This window comes from Protopterus annectens, chromosome 2.part0 (assembly GCF_019279795.1).
Source record: "Protopterus annectens isolate FY-2018-M chromosome 2.part0, PAN1.0, whole genome shotgun sequence".
NCBI classification, from domain to species: domain Eukaryota; kingdom Metazoa; phylum Chordata; order Ceratodontiformes; family Protopteridae; genus Protopterus; species Protopterus annectens.
The window spans coordinates 389,689,625-389,702,041 of NC_056728.1; the positions used below are offsets into that span (position 1 = coordinate 389,689,625).

The 12,417-nt window shown below is 44.6% G+C and overlaps 1 protein-coding gene across 2 annotated transcripts in view; it reads left to right on the forward strand.

Annotated features, from left to right (window-relative positions):
• The window catches only part of LOC122793098 (probable global transcription activator SNF2L2), a 2,696,898-nt gene that overhangs the window by 2,683,567 nt on the left and 914 nt on the right, over window positions 1-12,417 (forward strand). The window lies entirely within an intron of this gene.

The window sequence follows — 12,417 nt, forward strand, 5'->3', positions numbered from 1 at the left end:
GTGTCTGGGATGCTTCCATATTCTTCGGAACCGGAGGAGTCCTCGGCCCGGGGTTCAGGGGTTTTTGACCAGATGGGGAAGGTTTTGTCTGCACAGACAACCACTTCATCGGAGGCGTCTTCTCCCTCCCCTAAGGAGCCGCTTTCTGTTTCTGCCCCCACGACCCATCCAAAGCGTAGAGCACTATTGCCTCAGCCACCCCCAGAGGGTGCCTCCTGTTCCTCGGAGGCCTCACCGGAAGCCCCCTCCGATGAGGTTCCGAGGAAAAGACTGTGCAAGAGGAGGCACTTAGATTCCCCGCAGGAATCTCCAACATCTGACACTGACTTGGATGAGGCAGAGGGGTCCCCAAAATCCCCCTCTGAGGATGTCTCATTTGCAGACATCTTGGAGATCTTAAAACAGAGGGGTGATTGGCAGTCCCTAGCCCCCACTGAGGACGAGTCGGTGCTGCTGAAGGCTTTTGGGGCTCAACCTTCTACCTCCTGGGTTACTCCGCCCTTCGATGAGTTAATGGATTTGATTGCTCGAAGGGCGTGGGAGACACCGGGCACAGTGGAACCGGTCCCTCAAAAACCGAGCAAATTTATCACCACCCCCCAGGACAAAGTTTATCTCACCAATGTAGTTCTGGTCGATGCTATGGTGGTGGCGGCAGCCACTAAAAAGGAGATGTCTGAGTCTTCCTCTTTTGTTCATCCTCCTAATAAGGATTCTAGGACTATGGACAGATATGGGAAGCGCGTTTTTAGTTCAGCGACTTTTTCCATGCGTTCGCTAAACTATTTGACACATTTACACGTCTGCAGAGGGATCTCATCAAGGAGCTGGGAGATACCCTCCAGGGTAACACAGATGCTACTGTTTCAGATAAGGTAACAGCACAGCTTAACACCCTTACCTCCATAGTGAACTCATCCATGAGGCTCATCTCATATGCGGCTGAAGGATCGAGTAGAGCTGCAGCTTCAGTGTTTGCTCTACGAAGACAATCCTGGATGCGGCTGTGCTCATTTGCGGAAGCCTTCAAGTCTTCCTTCCCCAACGCCCTCTTTGATGGTGCCACTCTCTTTGGGCCCAAAGTGAAGGAGACACTAACTCGGTGTGAGCAAGAAGGAAAGACTCTGTCTGCTGTCAGAGTCCATTTTTCCGCTCCAACTAGACCATACCCCAAAGGGCAATGAGGCGGAAAAAGGTGGTTCCGTAAAACTCAGGGATCTTTCCAGGCCACACAGAGTGATGTCCCCTCCAGAGGCAGAGGGGGGGGGGGGGTAGAAATGGAAGACGTCACCCCGGCGGCAAAGGGTGTCCGCAGAACCAAGGCGACAGGGATCCTGTCCCTGGTAAGCCTTTCCAGCACTCCTGAATGGAGGCCCGACTGTCCTGCTCTGGAGGCAGTCGAGGGTCGCTTGGCTTTATACCCACAGGCCTGGCTAACTCTTACCTCGGACTCTTGGGTAAAAAGCATTGTAACCAGAGGATACAAAATCCCCTTCATATCAACTCCACCCCAACAAAGAAGGTTTCCAGATGTGCCACCCCATCTGCGAGGCCCAGCAGCAATAGAAATTTCAAAACTGCTCGAAAAAAGAGTCATCCAACCAGTCCCGGCGGACCAAAGAAGATCCGGAACTTACTCAAGGTTCTTTTTAGTTCCAAAAAAGACAGGGGACTGGAGACCGATTTTGGATCTCAGCAATCTCAACACCTTCGTGAAGAAGGAAAAGTTCCGGATGGTCACACTTCAATCGATCCTTCCATTTTTGCAGAAGGACGACTGGATGTGCTCGATAGATCTCAAGGACGCGTACTACTACATCAAAATGGCCAGACTGTCCAGAGATCACCTGCGCTTCCGGCTGGGAGCCAGTCACTTTCAATTTCGAGCCCTGCCCTTTGGGCTCACCTCAGCCCCCAGGGTATTCACAAAATGCATGGCAGTGGTAGCGTCTCACTTGAGACGTCTAGGATTCCAGGTGTTTTTCCTATCTGGATGACTGGCTCCTCACCGCCACCACCGAGCGTCGCCTCATACAAGCCAGAGACTACACAGTCAACCTTTGTTCCCACCTAGGGATTTCCATAAACTTCGAAAAATCTGCCTTACTGCCCTCACAGCATATTTCATTCATCGGAGCAGACCTAGATACATGTTTAACACTGGTAAAGCACCCTCCAATAAGGGCTTCATCCCTCAAGGAACAGGTTCTTCTTCTGCTGCAAAGCAGGAAAGCCCCGGCCAAACTAGTGTTGAAGGTTTTGGGACTCATGGCAGCATCCCTGATTGCAGTTCCTATGGGGAGATTGTACATGAGGCTCCTCTAATGGCTGCTGTTCACGCAGTGGTCGTTCCAGCAGTTACCCCTAGCGCACGAGATTCTGATAACAGATTCTTGCAAACGAGACCTCTCATTGTGGGTGTACAGTCAGGATCTCACTATGGGTCGTCCATTTGTTCTACCCAATCCGACGGCCACGATAACCACGGACGCTTCTCTGATAGGGTGGGGGGGACTATTTCAGGGAAGAACAGTCCAATGGGAATGGTCCAACATGGAGTACAACCTGCACATAAATGTTCTGGAAATGAGGGCGGTGTTCCTGGCGTTGCAACACTTTCAAACCCTCCTACCTCTAGGAACAGTAGCAGTTCAGACAGACAACATGTCTGTAGTCTGGTACATAAACAAACAGGGGGGAACCAGATCTTACCCATTATGCAGAGAGGCCATGAGAATTTGGCAATGGGCAGAGTCCACGGGTCGCTTTCTGATAGCAACGTACATCCCGGGGTCATCCAACGTCATTGAGGACAGGTTAAGCAGAGCCATCCTGTTACCTCACGAGTGGTCCCTCAATCCACAGGTGGCAGAAAGAATTTTCCGTAGATGGGGCCAGCCTTGCTGCGATCTATTTGCTTCCCCGATGAATACCAAATGCAGAAGCTATTTTGCCCTTCTACCCTCTCCGGGGGATGTCCCCAGGGACGCACTGATACACGATTGGCCCCCGGGTCTCCTCTATGCATTTCCACCTACCCCCTTGATTCGCAAATTTCTTCAGAAAGCCAGGAACCTGGAAAGGACAATTATACTCATAGCCCCATTCTGGCCTCGACAGATATGGTTCCCCTTTCTTCGAGCCCATCAAACAGAGGAACCATGGATCCTGGACCCAGTACCAGATCTACTGACCCATTTGTCGGGAGTTCCTCACCCGTCTCTTCTATCCCTTAAACTAGCAGCTTGGCTGCTCCACTTCCCTGCCTAGCCAGGTCTGATTTACTTTCTCCGGCAGTTCAATGCATTCTGGTTGCCACTCATAAAGCTTCCACTACAAAACTCTACAGGAGTAAATGGAAACGCTTTGTATACTGGGCATCTAGCCAACACTTGGACCCCCTAGTAGCTCCTTTACATAAAGTTCTAGAATTTCTATCTATCCTCTTTGACAAAGGAGCCTCTACTTCCACACTAAGAGTACAGTTGGCGGCCATATCCAACTTCCATGTTGGTGAGGATGGTTTTCCCATTATGTCCCACAGGCTTTGTAAGGCTTTTATGAAAGGAACCTTCCGTCTTCGACCGCCCGTCAGAGACCCTTTATTCCCATGGAATTTAAATTTATTATTGTCACAACTAATGTTGCCACCCTTTGAACCAACCTCGTCTTGCCTCCTGAAGTTCTTGTCGTGGAAGACACTTTTTCTCGTAGCTGTTACTTCAGCTCGAAGAGTATCAGAGCTGCAAGCACCATCAGTCAGGCCGCCTTACTTAATTTTCCACCCAGATAGAGTCTCCTTGCGAACAAATCCGTCTTTCCTTCCAAAGGTATGTTCTTTCACGAATATTAACCAGTCCATAGAACTCCCTACTTTTTTCAAGAACCATACCAGCAAGTTGGAGTATATGCTGCACAAGTTGGATGTCCACAGACAACTAAGATTTTATTTGGATAGGACTAAAGATTACAGGAAAACAGATCAGCTTTTTGTCGCGTTTGCAGACAATAAAAAGGGCATGGCAGTTACAAAACATACACTGTCTAAATGGCTTACTGATTGTATAGCTTTTGTATATTCTAAGTCGAATCAGGCCTTGCCTGCCAAACCTAAGGGCCATTCTACCAGATCCGTTTCCACTTCTTTGGCTCATGCAGCTCATCTGCCTTTGGACACGATTTGTGCAGCAGCCACGTGGTCTAAACCACATACTTTCATCGCTCATTATAGGGTTGACAAAGCCTCCAAAGACGGGACATCTTTTGGTTCCACTGTGCTTAGGAACGTTCTTCCATGAGTCACTCAGGGTGACGGAGCTAGGGACGCTACCCGTGTGTAAGAACAAACGGTGAGATTGAACACTCTCACATAAAGAAGTTATGTTCATACCATAACGTTCCATGTGGAGTGTTCATCTCGCCTTTGTTCTTACATTCCCTCCCTTCCCTCACTCACGTGTTTGGAAGAACGAGTAGGACTAGAGTCTGGTCGAAATGCCTTAACCCCTTCCGGGTATATTGTTTCTTGCCTCATGGGGTATATTTCACTACCCTTAGTTAATTTGTTAAGTGAGAGAGTGTCTCTGGGTTCTGTGGCAGTGTGTAGCCTTAGCACCTAAGGTTTTGGTTGGTCTGGTTTACTCGCAAACTAGATCTGAGTAATGGCAGGGAGGATTGTGGGATATAGCCTGGTCTGGAGCTTCTCTAAGATTCAGAGCTTTGCTATGCGGCCGACTCGGAGCCGAGGATCGGCTCCGAACCCGTGTGTAAGAACAAAGGTGAGATGAACACTCCACATGGAACGTTATGGTAAGAACATAACTTCTTTTTTTATGATATTAATTTATATAGGTAGACTTTTCACATTTTTCTAAATATCTCAACAACCAAGTAACACAGACAGAACTCATTAGCCTCATATGAAAGATCTCAGCTAGATGAATACAATGTTGCTGACAGTATGTGTGTAACTTGAGTGGTTGTTGAGATAAGTTGTTTACAAAATATTACAAATGTAATAGTTACTGTGTTTACTGTGACTTATAAAATTTAGTTTAAGACCTTGAACCTAAAGCGTATGACCACTATAAAAATACCTTGTGTTGAAGAGTTTGCCATTTATAGTTCTTTAATAATCCTTATGGTTCCAGAAATATGAACATTTGTTTGAAATGTGAGGACATAATTTGATTCTGTGATAAGGGTTAAGTTTCGCCCATTGGAAGTTACAGTGCAAACTTCCTGAGCTCTTTTGGTGTGAATAAGTTAAACCCATTGTAGTCCAAGACTACTGAGGTGGTGTCTGACTGCATTTGTGCTTTACATTCAAGGAGAACTCAGCATGCAGATTTGATCTTTACTTCAGAAAGGAGCACTAGCAAAGCTTGGAAGAGCTGTCAAGCATGGTGTTTCCAGGGAGGAAGGGTAGACTGGCCTACCATCCAGCTCTTGAGAAAGGGGACCAATCGAGGTTCCTGGGCAGCTAGCCCACTAGAACAAATAGGCCAGTTTGGCACAGATATGGAACTATTAGGCAAGTTCTAATGGGGAGCAAAATTGAATTTGAAGAAAATGTGGCTAAATTATCTGTACTGAGTCAGACATATAGCTACTTTACAAAACATGAGAATTTTGTGCAGGAGAGAGACATTGGGTGGGTTAGGCTACTTATTTTGGGAAATGTGTAAGGATAGGTGGTTGTATGGATGACTGATGTGTTCAACACAACCTGTTACATATTAGCAAGTCCAGTGGTAGCATGAACATCTGCTCACAGAATGCCAGTCTCTTTTGTAAAATAAATAGAACATGTTGGAGAGATAGGTATATATCACAGAAATTACCTCTTCTGTGGAACCATCTTCTACTCCACATAATGCAATGTATTTTTGTTGGTCTTTTCAAATATAATTTGGATGAATGGATGGAAAAATGCAAATTTACTCCTGGTTTAGCATACATGATGTCCTTCCATTTCACTGTTGCAGTATTCTTTATAATAGGGATCCCTTGCCAAGGCCATCCTGACGTCCGGCCAATATACCAAAGTCTTTAGATTGCTAAGGTTACTCCGTATGTCACACATATGCCCTCCATGCATGGCATAGGGCATAAAGATGACATCCAGAATTACAATCCTCAAAACTTCTTTGCCATCAGTCCAAATGCCATTTTTGATCGTCAGTCTGAACATTCGCTTCGTTTGCTGGTTTACCAAGCCATTTGCAGATAAGTACCTCATTGAGGTTTTGCTCTTATCTTTTTTCTTTTGATATTGTTACTTGTGGTGTTCCTGTCGTCCAGAAATGGTTAATGCCAGTGATGGAGACTGATTCCACATAAAGATCGTCATGAGCAGTGCGTATTTTTGCCTAGGTGCTTCCCAGTCCAAAGCGTCCTGTTCTTTTTGCCAGGCTTTTATCCCAAAGACTCTGTGTAATTGGCTTTCCTCTTTGGCCATATACTTAGAAAATCAATGTCTTAAGCTTTTGGCCAATGATTCCATGGAAGGAACTTCCCTGTCCGAGGGTCAGCCATCTGTGAAGAAGAAAGCCAAGAAAGCTGATTCTTTGATTGTGCCACCTCTACCAGATGTCTCTCAAGGCTAGTGAAAGCACAGAAGATCACCCGTCTCCTCTGTTGGTTTCCTGTGCCGCAACTACTTTGGAAGCTGATATGGATCTGGCTTCATGCACATCCCTGGAGGCCTTGCAGATGTTCACTTCAGATGTTCAGGAGGAACTACAACTGATTATTACCAAAAGGCCTAGGGGTGTTCCTCAGATTTTGGTTAGGAAGGAGGTACCGACTACCATTATACAGTGCCATACAGGGTCTGGGGCTTCTAAGTTTTATAAGGCTTACATCTCTTTAAAGAAAAAACAAAAAAAACTAAATATGTTTTTCCTGCTGCTAAGGACCCTCTAAGAGGGAATGGCAGAATTTCACTCAAAGTTTGTTTAATGCCATTGTGGTTTTGAAGCCTCCTCAAGGGGTGTCTGTCTCAGCTTCCCCTTGGTCTTCTACTCCTCTTAAGGGCCTTAAGGAGCAAGATTCCTTTGAGGATTCCTTTTCCCTTAGACTATGATCCTGAGGAAGAGGAGTCCACTAGCCCCGACTTTTCTTTTGAGGAGATTTCCTTTGAGGACACAATTTCCAGAATGATGGAATTTTTCATATGGGATTGTGCCCAGGTGTCTGAGATTCAGAAGAGTTATTACAAGCTTCTGCAAATGGAATCTCCTAGGCCCTCTGTGGTTCTTCCTGTTCTGGCTGCCTTGTTAGATGCATTGCTGCATGTCAGGCTCCTGATTCCTAGCCCCCTGCTCCCAAAAAGCCTGATACGTTTTATAAGGTGCCTGAGGATTGCACGTTCCTTTATAAGTGCCCTTCTGCTGACCCTACTGTGATATCTGTGGATTCTGACAAGCCATCAGAGTTATTGCCTTCTACAATGCTGCTGCTTCTGATAAAGACAGCAGAACTATGGAAAGACTGAGTAAGAAGGTATATACCTCAGCTACCCTAGTTTTTAGGGCTGTAAATTATCAGACCAATATGACATGGAATATTTTGGCTCTTCTGTTTTAGGCCTGTCAGGTTATTTCTGACCTTTCTGACTCTCTCCTTGTTAAGGACTTCTTCCCAGGTAGCCAGCCATTCTGTTAAATGCAGGTGTGATGCAGCAGATGCTTCTTCTAGGGCTGTTGCTTTGGTTATGTACTAAGGAGATATTCCTGGCTTCGGCTTCAACCCTTACCTGATGACATTAATCTGGATAACAAGCATTTGTTTGGTGTTGCTGATGCAGAATTTAAGTCCCTATAGGAAAGGGTAAGACTTCACAGGATCTAAAACATATTTTTCTTTCTCCTGTCCCTAAATTCCAAAGGAATTGCCCTAATAACATGCAGAGGTAAGAAGGGTGGTAGAAGGGCTCCCCCCTGCTAAGGCTACCCAGACTCCTTTAGCTCAGAAATCTCTTTTCCTGACAAACCAGATGCTGTCTGAGTATCCTGCTCTTCTCAGCCACACTGCTGTTTCTCTTTGTCTTTCCCTGTCCCTTCCTCTTTGGTTAAAGATTACTCTAGATCGTGGGTTCTTTCCATCACTTGCCAAGGGTACTACATGGTCTGGAAATCTCGCCCCTTTCTTGGGCATTCCTCAGCCCCCTCGTGAACAGTTAGACTTTTCTCCATAGGTGTTTCAGGGTCTTGTGAGTCGGAGCTATTCAGAAAGTTCCAGTTTCTCAAAGGGGAAGGAGTTTTATTCCAGAATGTTGTTGGTTCCCAGAAAGGACAGCACTTGGAGACCCATTCTGGCTCTCTCATTTAAACTCCTTTTTGAAGGTCCCTTCCTTTCGGATGTTGTCACCTCAAACTTTGTTTCCTCTGCTGCTTCCTCAGGCTTTTCTGGTTTCTCTGGACCTCAAGAATGCTTGCTTATCTTCATATCTCTATCCAAACCCTTTTCAGGAAATTATGTTTTTCTGTTGCTTACTGGCATTTTCAGTTCACTGTTTTACCCTTTGGCCTCTTTACTGCCACAAGGATGTTCAACAAATGGCTCACTCATCTGATTGCTTTTGGCAGGCTAAGGGTGGTACAGGTCTTTCCTTAGCTAGACCACCTGCTTTTTCAAGCCTCCTCTCCAGAAGTTCTTTTGAAAAATCTTCACTTTGCCATTTCTCTCCTGCAAAGCCTGGTGTTTTCTATAAATTTCTAAAATTCCTTCCTGATGCCTTCGCAGGATCATGTTTTTCTGGGTTGCAGGATGCAGACTGTTCCAATGCTGGCATCCCTGTCTCCTCCCAAGGCCGTAACCCTCATTGCCTTCTTTCAAACCCTTCTTCCTTTGACCTTACTTACAGACAGGGAATTTCTGCTCTGGATTTCCTGGCTTCCGCCATTCCTCTGCTCCCTCTAGCCAAACTTCATGAGAAAGCTTCAGTGGTTCCTAAAGTCAGTTTGGTTTCAGCACTCTCATCCTGTAGATTTCATAGTCCCTCTTCTTCCATGCCTCAAGATGGAACTTCAGTGGTGGATTCGTCAGCTGTCACTCAATCCAGGGCTTCTTTTTCAACCTCCAGTCCCCTCTCAGGAGCTGTTCACAGATGCTTCAGATGTGGGAAGGGGGGGGCTTCCTTCAGCTCTCTAAAAGTGTAGGGCCTGCAGTCGCTTCAGCAAAAGAAAGGCCACATTAGTGTCAAAGAGATGAGAGCTCTTCTGTGGGCTTTTCAAGCATTTCATCTTATCAACAAGCAAGGGGGAACAAGATCTTATCTCCTTTGCAAGTTAGCACTTCAAGCATGGAAGCATCCAGTATCAAGTGACACTTGAGGCAGTTTGCATTCCCTCAGGTTAGAACATTGTGGCAGGCTTGTGAGCCTTATTGCAATCCCATGGCTGGTTGCTTCACAGGGATGTGTTTCTGGACATTGTCCACCAGTGGAGTACTCCTCAATCAGATCTATTTGCCTCCACTCTGAATAGACAACTTCCTCTTTTTTTGTGCCAGAGTCCCATGTGCTCTGGCCTGGAAGGTAGATGCCCTCTCTTTTTCCTGGAAGGGGATGTGTCTTTATGCCTTCCCTCCCCTTCCTCTCATTCCAAAAATCCTGTTCAAGATAAAACAGGATGCTCTCAAAATCTTGCCGGTGACTCCCTTTTGCCCCACATAGCATTGGTTCCCTCTTCTTTTGCATTTAGTCAAGGGCAATCATCAGAAGTTACTTCACAGGGTGGACCTACTCACATGAAACAAGGGATTTCTCATCCATCCCCACCTGTCCACTCTTCAGTTGACACTGTGGGTGATATGATTTTGATTCCTTACAGACTTTTTTTTTTCTTTCTGAGAACATGATTCGGGTCCTGCAGGAGGCCAGGAAAACCACTACTAGGAAATCCTACTTATCCAAATGGAGGCGATTTTCTGTTTAGTGTCTTTCTTGTAACCTGGATCCACTTACTGTGGTTGTTCCTTTGGCTCTTTCTTATCTGTGTGAATTGCTCAATGCTGAGTTGGCATATTATTCTGTTAAGGCACACTTGTCAGTTATTTCTACTTCTCTGCCTTTAGCACCCCTTTTAGCCTCTAGATTTGAGGCTAAAGAGTTTCTTAAAGGTGTCCTTCATATTAGACCTGCCATGTAGCCCATCCCTCCTTCCTGGGACCTTAATTTTGTTTTGGAGAAATTGATTTTGAGCCTGCAATATCAGCTTCCTTGCAGCATTGTTCTTGGAATACTGTTCTTCTGTTGGCCCTTACTTTTGCCAGATGGGTGTCTGAGCTTCACGCTCTTATGACTGTTCCTTCTTGTTTGGTTTTCCTTAAGGACAGGGTGTTCCTTCGTACTAATTAATTTATGGCCAAGTGCTGGTAAATGAGTTGTCTCATAATCAGTCTATTCATTTACCCATTTTTTTCCTTTCTCCACCGTCTGCTAGTGAGAAGGTTTTACACACTTTGGATGTGCATAGACAACTCAGATTTTATTTGCATAAGACTAAAGCTTTTCTCAGATCTGATTAGCTTTTTGTTTCCTTTCTTTCTAGGTCTTTAGGATTGGCTATTTCCAAGCAAACTGTTTCCTCTTGGACATCTAAGGCCATTTCTTTTTGCTATTCTTTTCATGGCAAGAACCGTCCTTCTTCTGTAATGGCTCATTCTACTAGGGCTGTGGCTTCTTCTGGTGCTTTGTTCAAGGGTATAGATTCTAACTCTGTTCTTGAGGCAGCTACTTGGGCTTCTCTGCTTACTTTTACCAAGCACTATAAGTTAGATGTGATGTCCAGGGATAGGGCTAGTTTTGCTAGGCCCATTCCTCATGGGTTCCTAGAGGGCTCTGCCGGTCCTTCCTCCTCCCACTCTTCTTCCTTAGATTTTGTAGTCTCTCTGTTGTAAGGAATACTGCAACAGTGAAATGGAAGGACATAGTACAGTTATGTAGAATCTTACCATAACAGTAGATGTCCTTCTCTTCACTGTTGCAGCATTTACTCCCTCCCTCCTCTCCCTGGTTCTTTTCCCTTTTGGATGTGCTTGTTACCTCTCTCATCCTTGGACTGGCATTCCTACTAGGGCTCTCATTTCTGAGGATGATACATCTGAACGTCACCTTTATGCCGTACACTATGTGTGGGGAGCATAACTGTGACATATGGTGTACCCTTGGTAACCAAATGCCGGGTCACCCTTGGCAGGGGATCCCTATTGCAAGGAATGCTGCAACAGTGAAGAGGACATCTACTGTTATGGTAAGATTAAACACAACTGTACTTCCTCATGGATAGGGGAAACAAGTAAATCTCCCAACATTTTCTTATTCTGGTCATCTTGGATTATCAGTACAGAAAATATAAGGACTAAATTCTACAGTGAGAATATAAATTTAGGCTTCTTAAGATCCTCACAAATCAATAGTCTAGTAAGTGCCTATGAACCTAATTCCAGGCATGTAAGGTAAATACAGAGCATTATTATTGTGAGTAAGTAAAGTCAAAAAAGGGTAGAGTGGGGAAATAGGTAGGGGTCATACTCTAGGCTTAATGGTGGTGGTGATGGTGGGGTTAAGAAGTGTACAGGAAATAGTGTACACTCCCAAAGGAAGGGGTCACTCAGGAAGTTATTACCAATGTGCTTGTCTTTCCTCTTCTCAAGTCCATGTTTTACAGTGAAACAAACAGAGCATGTAAATTATAAATCACAGTAAAATATATTTTTTTTGTATTTGTTTTTTTTTTGGTCAGATGAAGAATTCTGATTTTAATGTGCCTTATTGTATTATCCACTGTAGTACTACAGTGCCTAAGTCAGTTGATTTCAGTTGTTCCTACCTTTTGCCTTGATTCTGAGCATCATTGTGGTGAATCCTCTGTAATCACTTCATTCTTAAGTTTAAAAGAATATGCATGCATTTTGTTTTGCTTAACTGATTTTGCCCTTTGAGAAATAGAAACACCTAGGAGCTTTGCAGTTATCAGCATAATCTTAGTATTTTAAAATACCAGTTATTTATTGTCATCCCAGTCTGGCTTTCTAATGTCATTGAGCCAGTCAGATTTTGTGGGATAAGAAGATTAATAGGCACTGGATGTAATTTGAAATGAGTATGGTAAAACCTTTTACACATTATACAAACAAAAATTCAGTTGATTAAGCATTAGATGTTGGTTTTAGATGTTCAGCTAATATGTAACTAGATCCATGTCTACAAATATCTGTCACATTCTTAACCTTCAGAGTTTGTTGAGTAATACATACTTTTCTAGCTTTGTTAAATACAGTAAATTACTTGAAATTTGTGTTTAAAGGATGAAAGATGCCAGGTACTGTGTCTGCCATTGCTGAGTGTAATCGTCAGAACATCTGTTTAGATATGATATGTAACTGATGTAAATTTTTGCTTATTTATTG